General features: G+C 42.9%; 2 pseudogenes; both read right to left on the bottom strand.

Moving 5' to 3' along the window:
* Positions 1 to 9,355: 9,355 nt before the first annotated feature.
* LOC139005032 (U2 small nuclear ribonucleoprotein B'' pseudogene) lies at positions 9,356 to 10,048 on the bottom strand (annotated as a pseudogene).
* Positions 10,049 to 15,986: 5,938 nt separating this feature from the next.
* LOC139006197 (nuclear prelamin A recognition factor pseudogene) lies at positions 15,987 to 17,364 on the bottom strand (annotated as a pseudogene).
* Positions 17,365 to 22,845: the final 5,481 nt, after the last annotated feature.

Here is a 22,845-nt window from a genome sequence, read left to right as displayed (position 1 = left end):
AAAGAGTAGGTTGGATAAATATATAGCTCATACCACATTCTCTGGAGAATTAATCAGAGACATATTAATATAAAAAGTAAAAATCATTTGTCACCAGAAGTTGTCTAATAAATTTAAGTTTATGGGACAAGATATTATGTTCACTCATCTAATCAGCACAATATGAGGACATGCATAAAGTTGATGATGCTTTGGTCGTTGGGTATTTTGTACATTCCCAGTGAGAGTGCCTTCTCAGGACACAAGTTTAATATATATATAACAATAGACTTACAAAGGGGAAAATACTTAGTTGCTTGGTTTATTAATTCCACACTATTAATTAATTTTAAAGACAAAAATCAGAAAGAATGACCATTTTCTACATTAAAGTTTTCACTGGTTTTATTTACACCAATGAAAAATTATCAACTTGATGTTCAATAATAATGAAAGAGCTAAGAATAAAATATGATGATGACATTCATATTTTTATAGAAGAGTTTAATCTGAAATATATATTTATAGTGAAAAATTAGATTTGTTATATGCAGTAGTTTTAAAATAAGCCTTTTTGAATAATTTCTTATTGATGATATTCTTAATGATGATTTTCTAAAATTATTTTCACTTTTTTCAAAAAATATTTATTAAGAATTATTGACAGCATTATTGTGAAGAAGTGCTATTTAATGAGTTGATATACCCTTAAATCTTATATATAATCCAGAGAGGAACTAAAGGTTCATTCTATCCAGATAAGAACCTAGCAAATGACAGATATTTAATATATGAGATCCAATGACAATGAGGTAAGAAGCAGTGGCCCATGCTGAGTGTAAGCAGTGGTGAGACCAGAGTACTCACATATAGTCTCATCTGCAGAAGAGCTGGAAAGGGTCTGCAAGGAATCCATTTGACACTAATAAGACTTCTGGAGAAGTCAAGCAAAGTAATTTTAGAACAATAGGGAAGAATGATGTGTCTGACTAGAATGTACCCTGTCTACTGAAACAGGAATTTTTTGGGGTGAAAAAGGCCAATTTTAGGAAATTTTAAAAATTAAGGGGACCATGGAAGAAGCACAGGGCTGCAGAGCAGCAGAAGGTATATTTCCATAGAATAGGGAAGCCGAAAAGCTGCAACAGGTACATTTCCATAGAATGAGGGAGCTGGGAACGGCAAAAGGTCTATATTTACAAAATAAAGAGAAGGAAGCCCTTCATCCAGAAGGAGAAGAAGAAAGCCCAAAGGGAAGAGGAAAACAATAAGGAAGGAGGAGGGAGAACCTCACATGTGAGGTTCAACCTTTGAGCCCAGGAGTTACTATAGTAACCAGTCCAAGGGAATAGTGACCAATCAGAGGGGATATCAAGGCACCAGGATCTGCAGCCTTTATAAGCCATAGGGAAAAGAAATTCATTGGGATCCTTTCCCCCTCTCCACGTGGGAGTCTGTTCTGTGGGACTCTTTCCTCCTAACCACGTGGAAATCTGTACTTGTTCTTCAATAAATCTCCACCTTTGCTATATCATCTTCTGTCCGTGGATTCATTCTTCAATTCCAATGGACAAAGAATCTGGGTTCCAGTCCAAACATTCTGTATCACTACCACTCTGTTCTCATCCTGAATTGGGTAACTTAGTCCTATAATGAGGAATCTATAATTAATGTGAAAAAAATAAGCAAGTTTTAATTTTGTCTCCAGTATTCATAGGGCAGGTGGATAAATAGACGGTATGGACTTCAATAACAACTCTGGCATGGATTTCAATAACAACTCTGGCAGTAGAATTTATGGTGGGCACATCATTGGCTAATGAAACATGGTCATTGTTTAATTTCTGTAAATTCCCTGGAATATTTTGCTATACTGCTTCATAGTTAAATTTTTACTCTATGCCAGCAATGTATTTAGATGTCTTGTTTGCCTGATAAGGTGTGTACTTGAGGTAGAAGAAATATGGTATTCCATGTTTTACTGTTTGGTAATGATACTACTAAGGAATAGCACTAAAACTCAGTAGTTAATTGTGATTAAACATTCCTTAGACTCGAAGGTTTCAAATTGATATTTGTTATTGCTTACTAACATGGCAACTGAAACATTGCCATTACCGATAAGATGGCATGGTTGTTTCTTTTTGATATTTCTTTAGAGGTTCTTCTTTTAAAGCAGATTTTCTGAAATATCTACAACCCAGTATTGGTCATAGGTATTAAAACTTAATTTTTCAAAGTTCAGAAATAGTAAGATTGTGAATTCTATAAATGTTAATCCTACTCTTTCATCTTTTGAAAATTCATGGTCTTAATATTTTGGAGATAGCATTGCATATTGTTCAGGATCATAAACTTTGGAGCTAGATTTTCTTGGTTTGAAACCAGGAGCTTACTATGAAATTGAACAAGCCACTTAATCACTCTGTCCCTCAGTTCCCTCATCTGTACAAAGGGAAACTAGTTTCTGTGTTATAGAATTATTATATGTATGCTAAACTATGAAGAGCATCTAGAAGACTGACATATCTTAATGTTGAGTATTATTATTATAGTTATTATGCAGTGAAATCAGTTGATTAATTTTTCATGCTGCTGAGCTAATTTTTAAATTTATATAATCTGAACTTTGGTCATTTTCTCTGAATATTACACATTCTCTGCTTTCTTGACAATTTGTTTGAAATTCATGTGTTCTTTCCATTCCACTTATACCTGTGAAATTGGCAAAAATTGTGAAAGTATCAGATGGATTTGAATATTCATTCATAAGAGCTTTGGCCTTGCCTTGAATTAAAGTAGCTTCTCTCTACTGATCTACTCACCTGGCTGCCCCAATCAAACTACATCCTTCCCAGTGGATCTGCTTGTTTGTATGCATTCTATCCAGTTTTCTAGCCACTAAACTTTCATGTGATGCTTTTGTACCCTGCCTCATGGTAAGTATATGCTCATGTGGGACTACCCCCTGTATAATCATATTACTAATGGTAGTAATAATGCATCAGTTAACAAAGAATAACTAAAAAAGTCAAGTTCCTAAGGTGGGAATAGGAATTGAAATAGAAAGTTATGTAAACACTTTTTATCATAAGATTCCTGATTCTTTCTTAAATAATAGTTCCCATGTCAGAAGACATGTATTAATCTGTTATGTAGGAATTAAACTTTTATTTTTTTATTTACTGTAATTTGGGAGTTTACTACAGAAGCTGGTATTACTCTGAACTATGGCCCACAGTATTTAGAGCCAAGGGGTCGGATATAAACACATCCAGAATGAATGTGGGTAGAGAAGAGATTTAAGGGTTGCATACAGGAAGCTCCAGCATTAGGGAATACCGTAGGTCCTGGGTTACATCGTAGATCCATTCCTATGGTGCAACGTAATGTGATTTTTGCTGTAAGTCGGAACCCACCTACATAAGCACCTATGTCACTCACATGGAGCACATACACAGCAGTAAAGAAGTGAAACAGTAAAAAATAAATAAAAGAAAGATAACAATTCCTGACCTTCACTTGTGGTAAATAAATAATAAAAAACATAAAACACATATGTACATACATTGAAATGACGGAACTTTTTTTTATATAAATAAATGGGAGATGGCCATGTAACCACAAAACCACGTATGCCGAGTTCTACATAACCCGAGGACTGCCTGTATGGCAAAGAAAGAAGATCCAGTAGAGAAGGCCAAGAAGAAGCTACTACAATCAGATAAGTGTCTTAGATAACATGGAAGTCTAGTGAAAAAAGTGTTTTAAGGATGAGGAAATGGTCATTAACCTATCCAATCCTGTTGAGCAGAAAAGAGAGAGGAAGGCAGAGAAGTGTCATTGGGTCTGGCAATATGGTGGTCACTGGTGACAAGAACAAGAGAAGTAATGGGATAAAAAGTACACTGAAGAGAAAACAAGAAGTAAGGAAAAAGTGAGCAGAGAAATGGGATGGTTTCTGGAGGGATGTGAGAGCAAGGGAAACTTCTTGGAACACATAGTTTATAATTTTTTTGTTAGGATGCTGATGAAATTAATCTGTTGGAGAGAAAAACTGATGCACAAGAGAGTACCAAAATCGCTCCCTATACAGTGAAGGCTACATTTCTGTGGAGTCACATGGTTCCTTTAGGCAACATTATTAATATTCCTGACTCAGCTTAACTAAAGGAAAATATATCCATGTGTAGTTCTGTGTTTTTCCATCTGTCCTCTCTAAAACAAAAGCATATAAAGGAAAAAGATATAGATCTATCTGACCTCTCGAGATACCTGATATTACTTTACAAAGGTAACTGTGATTGACAATTTATTGTGTTTTTCCTCGTGTTTTTTTCTATGTATGTTTATACACATATTTTATTTATATACTTATATACACACACCCATAGAATTTAAAAACAACTCCAATCTTTTATACATTGTGTTTTACAACTTGCTTTTTTACTTAAACTCTGAGCATCGTTCCACAATAATACATATAAATAGGAAATATTTTCTTGATGGCCTAATATTCTATATTATATATATTTAGTGTTAATCAAAATGTTCACCTACTGATAGATTTTTTGCACTTTTGAACCAATTGAACTATTAATTGAACTATATTTTCTAATTTTTTCTTCCTAACATTTTTTTCAACTCTAAAACACAAATAATTGTGGACTGCAAACATGAATATATTATTTCAGTAGTTAATTGTGAAGGTTTCCCCCCTCTTCTGCCATTGGAAATTATTGAACAGTGTGATAATGTGGTATATCCTCTAGTTCATTATTTCCTGTGTAATGAAAGACTTCATTTTATTCTCCATCCTTGCCCAACATCTCTCTAATGGGTTACTTTTCTATTGTTGTATCTTTGTGAATCTCAGGTTGAATTTCCTGGCACAGATACACATAATATAGTAAACAGAGATCCTCCTTTTGGAAGAAAGTGGGGTTTTTGGAGACTCAGAACAAGGCATTGTACTCAGAGAGAGGAAAAAATGAAGATGAGGACTCAGCAAGGACTCAGTGATGCTTCCAAGCTGCTGAGCCTCCTCACTAGGAGCACTTGTTCCCTAGACACCCTCAAGGATAGAGGTACCATAAATACTAGATGCAGGATTATAAATGCTTTGAGGTGCCAGTAGCATTTCCTTAGCTTGGTTAGCATCAATGATGGGAGTTGGGTTTGTCCACAGTGGGTCTTGGAGAGGAGGTATTTTCCATTCCCAGATCTTGATACATGTTGTCAAGGGAGAATAGTGTACAAGAAGGATAAACATGTTATTGGGGTTGGATTGGGAGTGTAAACTTCCCAAAATTTCTGTATGTATGTTAAAGAAGATGAAATTCCTCTGTCTGGCCTCCTACCCATCTCTCTACCTCTCTCACCTTCCCTCCCTTCTTACTTCACACACACACACACACACACACACACACACACACACACACACCATGCTTTTTAGAAAGAATATGTTTGAGGTTAGGAGGGGGAATTTTTACACTCATCTGCTCTTCAGTCCAGTGTATTTAAGAACTCAAGGAGACAAATTAGGAGCACGACTTTTCTTCTGAGGCCCTGCCCTTTTCAACAGCAGCTCTCTTAGGCCCTTCAAATTCCCACCTGCACTAACTGTACCAGCTACTGTGAACCACCTTCTTGTTCTGAGGAGATTCTACAGGCAGAATCTGCTTTGGCAGAACACCTGGCTAAGCTGAGCCAGGCAAATAGAGAGAGGAGAGAGCTTTTGTTTAGCAACTGATCCCATTAGCTGGTGGTAAGGTCCTATAATTGAAGGCTCTCCTCCATCTCACCAGATAGTCACATCTTTTCTAGAGAAGAGTAGCAAGATTAGAGGGAGAGAATAGAAGTGTTTACTCCCATAATTCTCCCTCAAGAATTTGTTGGTGGTTTATGTAGGATGTAGGAGGGGATAGAGAATGAGGATTTCACCTAACCCTGTTGGGGAGAATGAAGGCAACTGGCCTGTGACTCATTCACTTCCTTCTCTTGGGGTGCTTATCTTAGGGGAAGGAAAGGAAAACAGATGGTGTGGTCAAAATTAATTGTCAACTAAACCTCCAGGTAACTAGACATGATATTTGCTAGAGTAAGATACCTTACTTACACAATGTGGTCATCAAGATGCCCCTGCCTAAAGGATTTCTTACCCTCCTATCTAATAACTAGAGGTCCAGTGCACAAAAATTTGTGCACTGGCATGGGGGGGCGGTATCCCTCAGCCCCACTGGTGCCTCTCACAGTCTGGAACCCCTCGGGAGATAACGACCTGCTGGCTTAGGCCCGCTCCCAGGTGGCAGAGGGCAGGCCCAATCCCTAGGTGCCTACCCCGCAGCCCCTAGTCGGGCTCAGGCTAGAGCCGATTGGGGGGTGGGGTGCTGCCCCCTGTCACACTCAAGGCAGAGTCGATGGGGAAGTTGCAGCACCACCCCCTGTCACGCACAGAGCAGGGCAGATCAGGGGGTTGTGGTGTCACCCCTGTCACATACAGAGCCAGCCAATCAGGGGGTTAGGGTGCTGCCCCCTGTCATGCACAGAGCAGGGCGGATCAGGAGGTTGCGATGCCACCCTAAGTCACGCTTAGGGTAGGACCGATTGGGGGGTTGGGGCACCACCCCCTGTCACACTCAAGACAGGGCCGATGGGGAGGTTGTGGCTCCACCCTGTCACACACAGAGCAGGGCCTATCAGGGGGTTGGGGAGCTCCCCACTATCAGGAACAGAGCAGGACTGATCAGGGGGTTGGGGCGCTGCCCCCTGTCATGCTGCTCCAGGGCCAGGAGGCCTCGCGGCTCCACTGATACCAGTGCTGGGAGGCTTCCCGGCTCCGCTTGACACAGGGGCAGTGAGGCCTCGCTGCTCCGCTGATCCCAGGCCAGGAGGCTTTGTGGCTCCGCTGATCTCGGTGCTGGGAGGCCTTGCTGCTCCACTGATCCCGGTGCTGGGAGGCCTCACTGCTCCGGTGATCCCTGTGCTGGGAGGCCTTGCTGCTCTGCTGATCCCGGTGCTGGGAGGCTCCACTAATCCCCTTGCTGGGAGGCCTTGCGGCTCCACTGTACTTGGTGCTGGGAGGCCTCGCTGCTCCTGTGGTTCCGGTGCTGGGAGGCTTCGCTACTCCGCTGATCCCGGTGCCGGGAGGCCTTGTGGCTCCGCTGATCCCTGTGCTGGGAGGCATATTACCCTTTTACTATATAGGATAGAGGCCTGGTGCCTTTTTTTTTTATTCTGGGCCAGCTTTAGCTCTGGCTCTAGCTCTGAGGCCTCGGCTGCTGAAAGCTGGTAGCTGGTTTGTTTGCGTTCTATAATCGAAACAATGTATAACTCCAGCTCTGAGATCCCGGTGGCTGAAAGCTGGTTTCTGGGGTTTTGTTTAGCTTCTATATTTGTTACAATGTTTTAAACTGCCAGGTCAGAGGCCAGCAGCGGCAGGCGGGGAACATTGGAGTCTCCCAGTCACTGGAGCAAGCAAGCCTCCCTGCTCGCTTCAGTGCATGGCTGCCAGCCCCCATGTTGGTTGTCAGTTAATTTGCATATACTCACTGATTAGCCAATGAAAAGGGTAGCGGTCGTACGCTAATTACCATGTTTCTCTTTGATTAGTGTAGATATATATATATATATATATATATATATATATATATGAATAATACACAAACTCAGACAGACAGACACACACACACACTGACACTTACATGCCTAGACTTTGTAGAGTCAGCTTCTTACCCTTCAGGTCTCATATGCAATATCAAATCCTTGCAGATGTTATCTTTGACAGCCTAATTGTAACCATATTTTGATTTTCTTGGGTTTTCTAGGGAGAAAATGGTTCATCAAGAAATAAGGATAATTGCCTAGCCTCTGGTTGAGTGTGGACCCATGAACCAAAAGGTCACTGGTTCAATTCTGGATCAGGGTCAGGACACATGTCTTGGTTGCGAGCTCTGTCCTCAATAGGGTTTGTGCAGTGAGAAGCTGATGGATGATGTTTCTCTCTCACTGATGTTTCTATCTTTCTATCCCTCTCCCTTCCTCTCTCTCTAAAAAAGACATATTTAAAAAAGAGAAGTGCCTAAACCGGTTTAGCTCAGTGGATAGAACGTTGGCCTGCAGACTGAAGGGTCCCAGGTTCTATTCCGGTCAAGGGCATGTACCTGGGTTGAGGGCACATCCCCAGTGGGAGATGTGCAGGAGGCAGCTGATCGATGTTTCTAACTCTCTATCTCGCTCCTTTCCTCTCTGTAAAAAAAATCAATAATATATATATATATATATATATATATATATATATATATATATATAGTAAGGATAATTTAGTTTCTTTCTCCCAGTATTCATATCCAATTTAATTTTTAAAATCTAAGTTCTCTAGCTGAGATCTCCAAAAAATTTTGGTGATAATATATCACTATTTTTCATTTTACAGGATATATATCTTACTATTTTTGCAAAATATGATGTTTTGCTGATGCTTTCTGACAGATTCATTTTCTCAAGTCCAAAAAGCTTTCTTTTAATGCTCTCTTACTTAGAGTTGTACTTGGAATAAAAATTTAATTTTTAAAAAATATATTTTATTGATTTTTTACAGAGAAGAAGGGAGTAGGATAGAGAGTTAGAAACATCGATGAGAGAGGAACATTGATCAGCTGCCTCCTGCACACCCCCACCGGGGATGTGCCCACAACCAAGGTACATGCCCTTGACCAGAATTGAACCCAGGACCCTTTAGTCCACAGGCCGATGCTCTATCCATTGAGCCAAACAGATCAGGGCTGGAATAAAAATTTAATTTTATTAAACATTTCCTGGACATTTATGGAGGTTATGATAAAGTTTTCCCTCTTCATTAATGTGTTTTTAAATTTCAGAACATCTTTACAGTTTGAAATGGATTCTGGATTCTGTTGGTAATAATCTTTTAGGATTTTTTAAATCTATATTTATTATTGGGATGAGATTTCATTACTACTACTACCTCTATTGCTCCTACTAATACCTTTGATATTATTTTATGTTTGAGGTTCTTAAAGTTTTTTAGAATTAAAAGGGAATCACAACAATTTTTACTATACACTAGATTAATTCCCATAGTTCTTAAAATGTTCTAGAACTCATCAGAATTTTTTTTTTTTTGCAATTGGTTTTGAACTGTCTTTTCAATTTTTTTGAAGTATTATGTGTAAAAGTTTATTGTATAAAATTGAGACCTTTGCATTTCATAGTTCACTAGTAGGTAATTTTTAAAAACCTACACAAATATACTTGCATTTCCTCCGGCCCCAACTATTAAAATGGCCTGACCAATTGTTATGAAAACAAACACTATAAATAACACCAAGTCCTTTAAAGACAACTCTCCCAAATGTCATTTCTTGGCATAGGTGATCTTGATGGCATGGGATGGTGTGATCTAAAATCCTTGTAAAGCACCCCTGGAAGCTCCAGCCTGTCCATCATTTTCAAATTCAACAAATGCAATGCCATGCCTCCCAGGTACCAAACATACTTCCTTGAAACCAGGGAACTGATTAAACAGCATGGATAACATCATCTCATTAGTCTCTTCTGGTAAATTATTAAGGAATAAAACATAGTTTGGAGGGTAATCAGGGACCGGAGGATTTGGTGTTGCATTTCCTTGGGTGTTAACTGAATTTGGTACTCCCAGACCAGACTTCTTATTAGCAGTCAGTGCTGTCTGTTCCACAATTTGGGCTTTCTTCTTTTCTTTGTCAGCAAAGGTTCCATGCATTTTAGATATTATACCTGAATCTGTTTTTGCATACTGGATTTGCATTGGTTTACAATAAAATGGAAATCCTTGTAACTGTCTCAAGGCATTTGTGGATGAGCCCAATTATTTAAATATAACAAAGGCTTGCCCCCTCATTTTTATGGCCTTTAAAGCTACAATATCTACAACATGGCCAAACTGAGAAAACAGGGCATACAGGGATCTCTTCAATTCTTCTTTTGAAATTTTGTCATTCATATTGTTGATATAAATTGTATGGTTTGGTCTGATATCCATCTTTTGGGTTAAACTGTTCAAACAGCCTGAGGCTGTCCCAGTGCCCCATAACAACCACTCAATTTTTTTATTAGTATCAATATGTTGACATATTAATAGATTTCTTATATATTTTTTATTTTTTCTAAATATTATCCATTATATTTATATTTTCACATTTATTGAAACAAACTTCTATCAAGAATTTATCTAAAATGTGTTATGTTCCTTTATATCAGTAGTTATGTTTCCACTTTCATCACTATTGTTTATTCTATTGTATTTTCCCACTAATTTTTTTTTTATCAGACTTGCAAGAGTGTTATATCTTTTATTGGTCTTTCAAGAACATGCTTTGCTTTTATTTATCAAATCACTTGATTTTGTTGTTCTCTATTTTATTAATTTCTAGTTTTATCTTAATTCTGTCATCAGCTTGCTTGTTTTATGTTTATTGATAGTTCTTAAACTTTCATGGGTTGAATTCTCACTTCATTTATATTCATGCTTGTTTTCTAACAAACATAGTGCTGTAACATTTATGTTGAGCATTCTTTTGACTGGATCCTGTAAGTTTTTTTTATAAAGGTCTCATTTTTTTGTGTTCTATAATTGCAATTTTTGATAAAGAGACAATTTATGATTGCTACATCATCAAATTTATTAAGTGAGTTGCTTATTCTCCAAATAAATATTTTTCAATTAACCTAAAGCCCCAATATATCTTAAAACTTTCTTAAGTAGGAATCTTCTCAACTGTGGCTATGGGAGAGGACACAGCTGAAAGTCACTAGGCAAGACTAGCTTGTCCTAGATGGATTTCAAGAGGTGAAGGGATTAAGAAGTATGAATTGGTAGTTATAAAACAGTCATAGGGATGTAAAGCAGAGCATAGGGAATATGGGTCCTGGAAATATTGAGGGGAACACTTTGTAAAGTATATGATTGTCTAACCATTAAGTTGCACACCTGAAAACAATACAAAATAATATAGAAAGTAAACTAATTGAAAAAGAAAAAAAAGTGTTACATGTGGCTTGCTGAATTCTGATTTCTATTCACAGATCCTGTTGTTTTGGATTCCTTGCAACCTTTCATTGTCTTTTGGGAAAATTAGTATTCATTTTATCACCCTAATTGGATGGTTCAATCCTCAAATCTATTTAATTTCACCAACATAATGAAATTTGATGATTTTTATTATATTTATTTACATTTCCCAGTTTATAAGAATTGTCCTCAGTTGCTCTCCTATTTTTGATCTTTGCCGATCCTCTTTCAGCCAGAGAAGTTTTCCTTTAACATTTTTTCCTTAATGTGTTTTATTTGAAAACTAGTAGCCCAGTGCACGAAATTTGTGCACTGGGGTAGTGGGGGGAAGGGGCCCCTCAGTCTGGCCTTCACCCTCTCCAATCTGAGACCCTTCAGGAAATGTCCAACTACCTGTTTGTGCCCACACTTTTAACAGATAACAGCTCCATTGTTGTTTCTTTCTTATGCTTAAAACCATTGGAATTAGTAGGTATTCAAAGTGTGTATACATTTTGGGGGAACAGCCTGTATATCTCTAGTTAGCAGTGAAATAAACCAACAGCAGATTTGGGACCCCCAGACAGGGAACCTCGCTCACTCCCCACATGTCTCCCCACTTCACTTTCCACCTTCCTGGGCAGCAGGAGAATTAACGTTTTCTCTCATTAATTCGGAAAAGCACATCCTGTCACCCACTGCCCGGCAGGAGTGAACTAGGTCCCAAGCAAGTGAGGCTCAGTCAGGGCAGCCTTCGCTCATGGGTTCTGGCACCCAAAGTGCACATTCCTCCTCGCCCCGACTATCCCACTGTTTCACTGAGAGGACAGAATTCCTCTCAGCCTCTGGGTTCTTGATCTTGAACGCTGACCAAAGGTACCTCAGTGAGGGCTGCCCGTGCCCACCAGGTATGTCTATCGGCACCTGCTCTTGCCTCAGCACCTGCATTAACCCCCAAGAGGGATCTCGTAGCTGCACTGGCCTCCATGGGAACAGGGCATCACCACTCGGCCCTGTCACTGTCATCTCACAGGCGCCCACCCTCAGCACCCAGAACACCCAGACACTCTCCAAAGGATGTGAGCGCATCAGAGGGGATGTGTGCACATCCTGTGAGGGTGGTAGGCATGCTGGATTGATGGAAATGCAGTGGAGAGGCTGGGGGGAACTTGTGCATGCCTTGGTTTGCAACTGTTGCAGGCGTGGGAGGGTGACAGTGTGCTGGGGGATGTTCGCATGTGAGGGGGGAATGTGCACACCAGAGGCCTCTGGCTTTGCAGATCTGCAAACCCCCGTGGTGCAGCCAGGAGGATGTCAGTCTGGCCCGCCACGGTGGCTGTCCCTGCGATCCTGCACCTTCTGGGCCAGGAGGCGGATCTTGCACAGCCACTCCTGGGCGCTGATGGCCTGCAGGCGCTACTTCAGCTCAGCCTGCAGGCTCCGCTTGGTGTACTCACAGCTGTCACCACCGCCATGTGGGGAGTACAGGCCACCCTCCGCTGGCCTGCCTCCCCTGTCCAGAGGCTGTCTGTGCTACTCACCTGCCCAGAGTGACTGGGGCTGGGCAGAAGCCAGGTGTCCTGCCCTGCCCAGCTCTGGCTGATCCGCCCCTGTGCGAGCTGCTGCCCAGCTGGGAAGTGTCACGGATCCAGGTCCCGGGACCGCGGACAGCCTCAAGTGCTGCCCCCCGCCCGGCAGGTTCATAGATCCAGGTCTTGGTCCCATGGACAGCCTCAAGCACTGTCCCCTGCCTGTCAGGGTCACATATCCAGGTCCTGGGACCCGGACAGCCTCAAGCACTGCCCCCTGCCCGGCAGGGTCACAAATTTGGGTCCTGGACTGTGGACAGCTTCAAGCACTGCCCCCCGCCCGGCCAGGTCACAGATCCGGGTCCCAGGACAGTGGATAGCCTTGTCCACTGACGCCTGCCTTCAGTATGCAAATTAGCCTCCATCTTGTTGCTTCAGGGTGGGGGTCCCCACTGGGATGCCTGGCCAGTCTGGGTGAGGGGCTGAGGGCTGTTTTCAGGATGGCGGGCAACTGAAGCTCCCAACCTCTCCTTTTTTTCTTTTATTCTGGGATTTATTTACCTTCTATGGCTGTCGCTGGAGCTGAGAGCCTGCTTTAGCTCTGAGGCTTGGCTGCAGCTCTGAGACCTCGGCTGCTGAAAGCAGGGATCTGGGTTTGTTCTATAATTGAAACACTGTTGCAGTCCTGCTGGCTGAAGCCCTGATGGCTGAAAGCAGGTTTCTGGAGTTTGTTTAGCTTCTATGCTTGCAACATTGTTTCTTAGAGTGCAAGCTCAGAGGCTGGCAGTGGCAGGCGGGGAACCTTGACTTCCTCTGTCACTGGAGCAAGCAAGCCTCCTGTTCGCTTCAGTGCCTGGCTGCCAGCCGCCATCTTGGTTGGCAGTTAATTTGCATAAGGATATGCTGATTAGCCAATGGGAAGGGTGTTGGGGTTATGGTCAATTTGCATGTTTCTCTTTTATTAGATAGGATATTGAAAAATATGAAAAGTAAAAATAACCTGTAAAAAGAAATAAAACAATAAATTTTATGTCTCCAAGCCATCTTTCCAAAAATGACCACTACTGATATATTGGTGTATTATTTCAATTTTCTCCTGTATGTGTTCATACATACACACATACACATCACACACACACACACACACACACACACACACACACATGAATAGCTTTATGTAGGATTATTTTTTAAAAATGAAACCAGCTTATTCTATATATATTCATCTCATAGTTTGCTCTTTTCACTTAATGAATCATTAGAAACAGGTTTTGCTTTCTTCCTTCTCACTTAGGGTGAGCAGCATGTGAGGGAAGAGTGCACTGCTTTTAATTTTATCTTTATCTTGTCATTTGTAATTTGGGCAGTGAGTAGGAATGACACCATGGGTTCACTCATTACTCTGAAATAGAAACTCTCTTTTCATTTCCCTCAAGGCTATTTGCGTCTCTTTTTGACATTAAAATATTTTCTCAGACCTTGCAAAAGTTGCTAAATACAATCATAAATTGACAAAAAAAATCTTTCAATCTAAAAATTAAACATAATTTATGCATGGTTAGAAGTAAAGAGCTAAAGGCAAAGGACTTTCTATCATTCCTCAGTTCTGAAGACCAACAATTGCATTTCATATGCCTGGGAATTCCTTAAAGTACAATTTTAGAACATGACAAATACCCTGATCATTTTATCTTATGATGAATCTTTTCTTAGAGAAGGTTGAATTTTCTAAGTGACAAGTTAATTTAGGATTTTGCAATTAACAGGTAAGTGAGGTTAGCTTACATATTTTTTTTTCAAAAATGTTGTCTTGTCTTTAATAAGAATCAGAGCTAAAATTACCCCTAAAATGAATTGGTGTGTTAATTTTTCTAGTTCCTAGAACACTGTGAAATTCATGCATTCTTTTTGTTTTATTTTAGAGGTTGATAAAAGCCAACTATAAACCCAGCTTGGATTCTTTTGTGGGGATGGGAATTTTCTGAATTGGATGTTCATTTATTAAATAACTAGAGGCCTGGTGCACAAAATTTGTGCACTGGGGGAGGGTCCCTCAGCCCTGCCTGCACCCTCTTGCAGTCTGGGACCTCTCAAGGGATGTCCGCCTGCCTGCTTAGGCCCGTATCCTTTGAGGCAGGGCGAACATCCCTTAGGCCAGGGGTGGGCAAACTTTTTGACTTGAGGGCCACAATGTGTTCTTACACTTGACCGGAGGGCTGGAACAAAAGCATGGATGGAGTGTTTGTGTGAACTAATATAAATTCAAAGTAAACATCATAAAAGGGTACGGGTACGGTCTTTTTTTTTTTTTTAGTTTTATTCATTTCAAACGGGCCGGATCCGGCCATCGGGCCATAGTTTGCCCAAGGCTGCCTTAGGTCCAGGGAACAGGCCTAAGCTGACAGTTGGAAATCTCTCTAGCAGTCCTGGACCCCTTGCTCCTTACCGCCTGCCTGCTCACTGCTCCTTACCACTCAGCTCACTGCTCCTGAGCGCATCCACGAAGGTAGGAGAGGCTCCCGCCACTGCCACTGTGCTCAACAGCTGTGAGCCCTATCTTTCTGTGTAGCTGTCGCTCTCTTCCTTCTCACTTAGGGTGAGCATCATGTGAGGGAAGAGTGCATTGTTGTGGAACACAGAGGGCTGCCCGGAGCTTAGGGGAGTGGCCAGGCCCATGAGGTGAGAGGTGGACACAGAGGATGCTATCTCACCCAACTGTGGGGCAGGCGGGCTGACCTTCATCTGCCTGGCCCCACCCAGGCAGGGACTGAGCAGGGTGTCCGCCTCTCCATTTTCCATCCTTCCATCTGTGACACCTGTCACCCTTGCCAGGCCTCCCCAAAGTGAGTTCAGCTCAATCCCTGAATGTAAAAGGGCGCAGGGCGGGGGGCTCCACTCCAGTGGTCCCTGATTCCCAGTGACAGGACCTGGTCGACAGGACCTGATCTCAGGACAGTTGCACAGCTGCAGAACGTAGATCCGTTTCAAGAAAAGTTGGGAATGCAGACTTTTGTATGAGCCCCTATTCCAAAAGGTCGCAGTTTATTCACATTGTGGCAAAGACACCTTCAAGAGTAACATAAGTGGGTGAAGTCAGGGCCAAACCAGACCATTTCCTCATCCAATCTTTCTGAGGTTCGTGGACAGAACCAAGTCTCAGCTTTTTGCAGGACACTTCTGGGTGTTTTTTAAAGCCTAAAGTACAATAGTCTGTCTCCATTCTTGTTCTTTGGGATTTTTGCATCATCGGATAAAAGGATACGTACATTGGGGGAATCCTATCAAGATACAGTATTCCAGTTGCACCCATGTGATGACGATAGCACCCCTCAGAGGGAGGGAGCTGACAAATGGGGAGCAGGGAATTCTGAAAACCAAAGCGATGACAGAGATGCTAAATCTTTCCTTCATGTGTCTGACACCCCTCTTCAGGCTGCCTGAAGGCTGGGCGTCTGCTGGACTTTTACCACTTGATGTCCTGGCAGGCTGCCCTGGGCCCTGCTAGGTGGTGTGAGGGCCTCCTGGGACCAGGGGGAGTCGCTCCCCTACCCCAGCCACTCCTGGTACAGCTCCTGTACATGGGCGCTGGTCCCCGGGGGGCACGCCAGGATGGCAGCGTAGATGCCTTCCATCTGCCGCAGCAGTGCCCTGTCTGCCCACCTGTCCTTGCCTGAGCCTGGCCCCTGCTGCGTAGGCATGCCCAGTGCAGGCCAGGACCTCCATGAAGTGGCAGGGGAACTTGCCCCTCCACAGCTTCAGGACCACTTCTGGATGTTCCGAAAGCCGTAAGCAGTCTCAAAGCATAACAGAACCTCTCCATCTCTTTCAAGGGTGACCTCCTGGAAGTCTTTGTTCCTCAGGGTGCGGTAGGTGAGCACTCCCACGTCCTCGTTGAACAGCTCCTTGGCCGTGTGCCTGAAGATGTGCACCAGGTACCCGTCGGAGTTGTCACCCTCATGGAGCCTCACCTCCTCCTCCTTCACGTCTCCAAACAGAGTGCCCATGGGGGCATCATTCTAGGCAAGGTCACTTTGCTCCATTATATAGACAATTTCACCTGAGGTTAACATGCACTCAGCACCCTGAGAAATATGTAAAGCTGTGGGAACATCTTCTCAAAGGGCCTCGTTTCTTGTCATAACATGGGGACACAGTGACTTACAAAATCTTGTCTGGGGACAGGTTCTGCTGTCTGGTGAAGAAATCCTTCACCAGAGAGCCCATGATCTGCTGGGGAAACTTGGCCGTGCAGAAGTGGGGGGTGATGGGGTGACCCAGCACACGTTCTGCATGTGGACCGAGCCGGGGCAGGCAGAGGTCATTATGGGTAGCCAGGGCTCTTCCTCACGGTGCCGGCAGTACCGACGCACAAATTCCTTCTGACTCTCCAGGATGCTGAAGTCCGAGGCTATCTTCATGTCAAAGGCAGTGCACCCCAAGGCCTTTCTGGAAGCCACAGAGCCTTCTGGATGCTTCAGTGACACTGAGGCTGAATTTAGCAGCAAAATAAGGCAGAGACTGAGGACACATGGAGACTGCCAGCACCTTGTGCTGTGAGGTATCACATTTCTTATAAAGGTTCAGAACACGGAAGAAGTCCTTGACATTCTGCTGAGAAACTTGGACTCCTTTGTCAGCGGTCACACAACTGTCACTCAGAAATATCTTGGCATCGGCTAACTTATGGAATTCTCCCTTCTCTCTGTTCTCCTGAGTCAGACTCCAGACATTGACTGCGGCATTCTCTTGGTCATTGGTTTTTGTTTTTTTACTACATTCCTTCCATGTGCAGTGATCATACTTCATCTGGAGTGGGGTGGGCGAGGGCCAGTGCCCATGACCTGGAGGAGTCATCGCTGGTTGCCCCTGGCGCTATCCTTTCTTTCTTGTGGAGCATCTAGGGAGGGGAAGTGGCCGCAGTGCCTGAGACCGAGTTCCAGGAGACCAGTTGCACTGTTGGGATCCTGCCAGAGGCACTGGTCTGTTGGTGCCTGTCCTGTCCTCTGGAGATTGAACCTATGGGACTACTAAGGAAGCCAGTCCCCACTTTTGCCCCGCCTCCACCACTGATTGATTGGAGTCTGAGGGCCAGGAGGAGGGACCAAGAGGCCTGCCTTCCAGCTGCTCGCTAGTCCCCATGCAACTCACTCAGGTTCCCTGTTAATCATCCCCTGATCAATGGGAGCCTGCAGACCGGGGGAGGGAACAAGCTGCCTGCCTTCTGCCTGCTCACCAGTCACTGCTGCCACAGATTCATTGGAGCCTGAGGGACCCCGGTTCCCCTGTTAGCCATCCCCTGATAAATGGAGCCTGAGGGCTGGGGGCTGGACAGGACGTTATGGACCCTGGGTTTTTATATATTAGGATGACATCTGTTTAGGTTTCTTATATTCAGTGGCGTTTTCATTTACATTTTCAAGTTTTATTATACAAGTAGAGGCCCAGTGCACAAAATTTGTGCACTGGGGGTGGGGGAGGCCCATATCCCTGCCTGTGCCCTCTCGCAGTCCATGACCCCTCATTCCTTACCGCACACTGCTTGCTGCTCCCCTACTGCTCAGCTCGCTGCTCCTTACTGCTGCTTCAAAGGCTCCCGCCACCACCGCTGCACTCTCCAGCCGTGAGCCCGGCTTCTGGCTGAGTGGCACTCCCCCTGTGGGAGCACACTGACCACAAAGGGGCAGCTCCTATGTTGAGCATCTGCCCCCTGGTGGTCAGTTCATAGCGATCAGTCATTCCACTGTTCGGTCAATTTGCATATTAGGATTTTATTATATAGGACTAGGTGCACAAAAATCTGTGTACTCGGGGGGAGAGGGGGGTCCCTCAGCCTGGCCTATGGCCTCTTGCAGTCTGGGACCCCACATGGGATGACCACCTGCTGCCTTAAGCCCGCTCCCCAGGGGATTGGGGCTAAGATGGCAATCAGACATCCCTCTGGCAGCCCGGTAGCCCTTGGGGGATGTCCACTTGCCAGTGGGGAGCAGGCCTAAACTGCAGTTGGACATCCTTATTGCTGCTGAGGAGGCAGGAGAGGCTCCCACCACCACCACTGTACTGGCAGCCATCAGCCTGACTTGTGGCTGAGCAGAGCTCCTCCCATGTGAGAGTGCACTGACCACCAGAGGGCAGCTCCTGAATTGAGCGTCTGCCCCCTGGTGGTCAGTGTTTGTCATAGTAACCAGTCATTCCCAGTTCTTCTGCTGTTAGGGTCAGTTTGCATATCACCCTTTTACTATATGAGATAGAAGCCTGGTGCATGGGTGGGGGCCAGCTGGTTTGCCCTGAAGGGTGTCCCGGATCAGGGTGGGGGTCCCGTTTGGGTGCCTGGCCAGCCTGGATGAGAGGATGATGGCTGTTTGCAGCTGGTCACACCGCCTTCAGGGTGGGGGTCCCCACTGGGGTGCCTGGCCAGTCTGGGTGAGGGGCTGAGGGCCGTTTTCAGGCTGGCGGGTGACTGAAACACCCAACCTCTCCTTTTTTTCTTTTTTTTTTTTTTATTCTGGGATTTATTTACCTTCTATGGCTGTCACTGGAACTGAGAGCCGGCTTTAGCTCTGAGGCTCGACTCCAGCTCTGAGACCTCTGTTTGTTTGGCTTCTATGATTGAAACACTGTTGCAACTCTAGCTCTGCGGCCTGGCTGGCTGAAAGCAGGTTTTTGGAGTTTGTTTAGCTTCTATAATTGCAACATTGTTTCTTAGAGTGCAGCTCAGAGGCTGGCAGCGGCAGGCGGGGAACCTTGGCTTCCTCTGTCACTGGAGCAAGCACGCCTCCTGTTCGCTTCAGCTGCCTGGCTGCCGGCCACCATCTTGGTTGGCAGTTAATTTGCATATCGCCCTGATTAGCCAATGGGAAGTGTGTTGGAGGTACGGTTAATTTTCATGTTTGTCTATTATTAGATAGGATAGGATATGGAATATGAACTGTAAATGAAAAATAAAATTTAAAAAAGAACCAAATAAAATTTTAGATCAAAATTTTTTTAATATATATATATATAATTCTTACCTGAGGATGTTTTTAAAATAGATTGTTAGAGAGAGAAACATCCATGTGACAGAGAAATACCAGTAGGCTGCCTCTGCCCCTGCTGACGCACCGGGATCTAACCTAAACCTAAGTATGTGCCCTAACCTAGAATTCAACAGGAAATCCTTTGGTGTACAGGTTGAGACTCCGAATAATTGAGCCACCTGGCCAGTGCAGATCTAAAAAAAAATTTAAAGGTACTTCCAGGTCCTGGTCAGTGTGGGTCAGTGGTTAGAGTGTCCTCCCACACATCAAAGGGTCATGGGTTCGATTTCAGGTGAGGGCACATACACAGGTTATGGCTTCCATACCTGTCGGATTGCTTGGGCAACTGATCAATGTTTTGCTTTCTCTTTCCCTCTCCCTTCCTGTCTCTCTAGAATCAATGAAAAGAACATATCCTTAGAGGAGGACTTAAAAAGAAAAAAAAAAAATGCTCATTTGGTTCAGTGGATAGTGCTTTTGCAGGTGGACTAAAGGGTACTGGGTTGGATTATGATCAAGGGCACATACCTGAGTTGCAAGCTCAATCCCAGGCCCTGGTCAGGGATTCAGCAAGAGGCAACCAATTGATGTCTCTCACATTAGTTTCTGTCTTTCTCCCTCCCTTCCACTCTCTGAAAAAAAAATTCAATGCAAAAATGTCCTCAGGTGAGGATTAACCAAAACAAATAAGCACCCATCCCCAGTGTGATTATTGAAGGAGCATATGAAGTATTTGTTGAATGAACAGGAAGGGGTGGGGCTTTGCTTTCTAACTGTTTTAGCACCTCTGCAAGCCAGAGGGTTTACTTTATTTTAGAGAGAGGAAGGGAGCGAGAGAAACACCAGTGTGTTGTTCTGCTTATTATGCTCTCTTTGGTTGCTTCTTGTCTGTGCCCTGACCAGGATCCAACCTGCACCCTTGCTGTATCAGGAGGAGGTTCTAACCCACTGCTCTGCGGGTTGCCTGTCAGGGCCCCTCAACAAAACCCCTCTGGCTGCCCTGGCCCCTGCTGTGGGTCGGAGCTCCTCCGCCACAGCAAAGGTTTGGGTTCCATTCTGCCAGAGCACCTACTTAGATTATGGGTTTGATCCCCGTTCGGGATGACGGCTGCTTGTTGAGGTCCATATGTTCTAGTCATTCGGCCAGGAGCTGAGGTCCCAATGCCAACATGGCCGACTCTGATCCCCATTCCCCCGCTCCTTCATCGAGGACGACTTCAACTATGGCAGCTGTGTGGCCTCTGCCAGCGTACACATCCGCAAGGGTAGGTCGCCCTCTCGGCTTGCCAGGCCTGGCTGCTGCGCAGTTGCCCCGGGAGGCGGGTTTTCGGGTTCCCAGAGAGAGCGCCCTCCACGCCCGACTCTCAGGGAGAGCGGGGTCCCCGAGGGAAAGCACTTCTGTCTGCCTCCCTTTCGGGGCTCCCAGGCCTCCTAGCTGGGTGCTGAGAAAACAAAACCGGAGCCCTTCCTCCTTGGACCCTGTCATCTTCAGTGTAGAAAGGGACAGATGAAAGCCTCAGTGGCCTTACTGGGGCATCTTTAAGTGGAGATGTTAGTTTTTAGGTGAAAATAAGTTTATTGTGTCATCATTGTGATGACACAATAACCTGCATTGAGTTATCTGCTGGGATGTTTGTGCTTTAGGGCATGTGGACGCATTTTATTTTATGTGACGCAGTCTCACGTCCCTGGCCTCCTGGGGCACACAGCTACACCCAGCTGGTCATTAAGCTCCAGCCAGTCATTACCTTGAGGGCAAATTTGCATATTCCTTCATTATATATATAGATTGTTCAAAGTACTTGAGAATTAAAAATAAATCATGCCACTATATCTGTAGTCTGCTCCTTTTTCTTTGTTAAAAAAATTTATCTTTATTGTTAAAAAAGTATTACAGATGTCCCCCCCCCCCCTTACCCTCTCTGCACTCCTGCCCCCATCCCAGGCCTTCATTGTCAGTATTGTTTATCCTTGATTTTCCTCTTAATCAGTCTTATTTGAATCTTGTTATGGTTTATTAATATTTTTAAGGAAACTGCCTTTGATTTTGCTTGATCATTTTTATTGTTTTTAATACTTTAGTACTTTTTAATTTCCTCATTAATCTTTATTTCCTTTTAATCTCTTGCTATTTTTAAGCTTTTTTCAAACCAAATCATTGTATTTATTTTTTGAAATATTAAAAAAAGAACTTATCCTGGCTAATGTTTACTCCTTAGCCATATTCCATCTTTTAATACAAAGGATTTCAGCAAAGCACTCAAGAGCATAAATTCTTCCTATTTGGATTTGCTTCGATGTCTTTTAATAACTACTCTAGCTATACTTGCTTTAAAATCTTATTTCACTTGATGGTGTTCTGTTAAAGCAAGTCACTCTATTTTCTGTATTATGTCTATGGCAATTTTAGTAGAACTGTAAACATTAGTAGAACTGTAAACATTTTAAACATTTTTATGGCAATGAAAATATACTTCATTTAAGCTCAATCAAAAGGGTTTATTTGGCTAAACTGTAGGAAAGCTTATAACAGATAACATAAATTTTTGCTTATTATTTTCTCTAACATAACTTGTAAGTTAAATGTAATAGTACTAATAACATTTATGTTGAAATTTTATATTTAAATGACTAAATAATTCTACATAATAATCATATTTTTATTTTTGAATATGTAAAATTTTATAGCAAAATACCATAAATATTAACTACTTTTTCCCAGAAATTAAAAAAAAACATTAATCAACTCAAAGTATAAATTTTATCAACGATATATTATCTGGAATGCATGTGAATTGTAAAGAGATATAAGCAGCCTGAATTAGAGAAAAGAAAACACAGTATTCAAAAGAGAAGAAAAAAGTAGAATGGTGTAAAGGGACATTTTTTGAAACTATTTTTGTTTTTAGTGTAAATAAAGTTACTACATTTGGACAATATCCCTTATAAATTTGAATAATTACCAGAATTTTTGGATTAAGCAATATTTTCCTAGATTTAAAGATATATTATAAAATTTTATTTATATTTTCTTTTTTCTCCATGTTTTAAAAATAAAGATCATAACTTGTATAAAAAGATTATTTCCCTTAAAATATTAAATAACATTTTCCAAAATATTTTCCCAGAATAGATTTTATCAAACAAACTATCTAAACCTAACCTAGAATTAAAAAACAACAACAAACCAGCCTAACAAGAACTAAAAGAATTAGTTTCTCTAAGAGCAAAGTTTTATTGATAATGTAGTATGTTACGTTTGTATTTTGCC

The sequence above is a fragment of the Myotis yumanensis genome, unplaced genomic scaffold, assembly GCF_028538775.1.
Source record: "Myotis yumanensis isolate MYYU_CA2020_CCGP unplaced genomic scaffold, mMyoYum1.0.hap1 SCAF_3, whole genome shotgun sequence".
Taxonomy (NCBI): domain Eukaryota; kingdom Metazoa; phylum Chordata; class Mammalia; order Chiroptera; family Vespertilionidae; genus Myotis; species Myotis yumanensis.
This window is presented reverse-complemented; position numbering and strand designations above follow the sequence as displayed.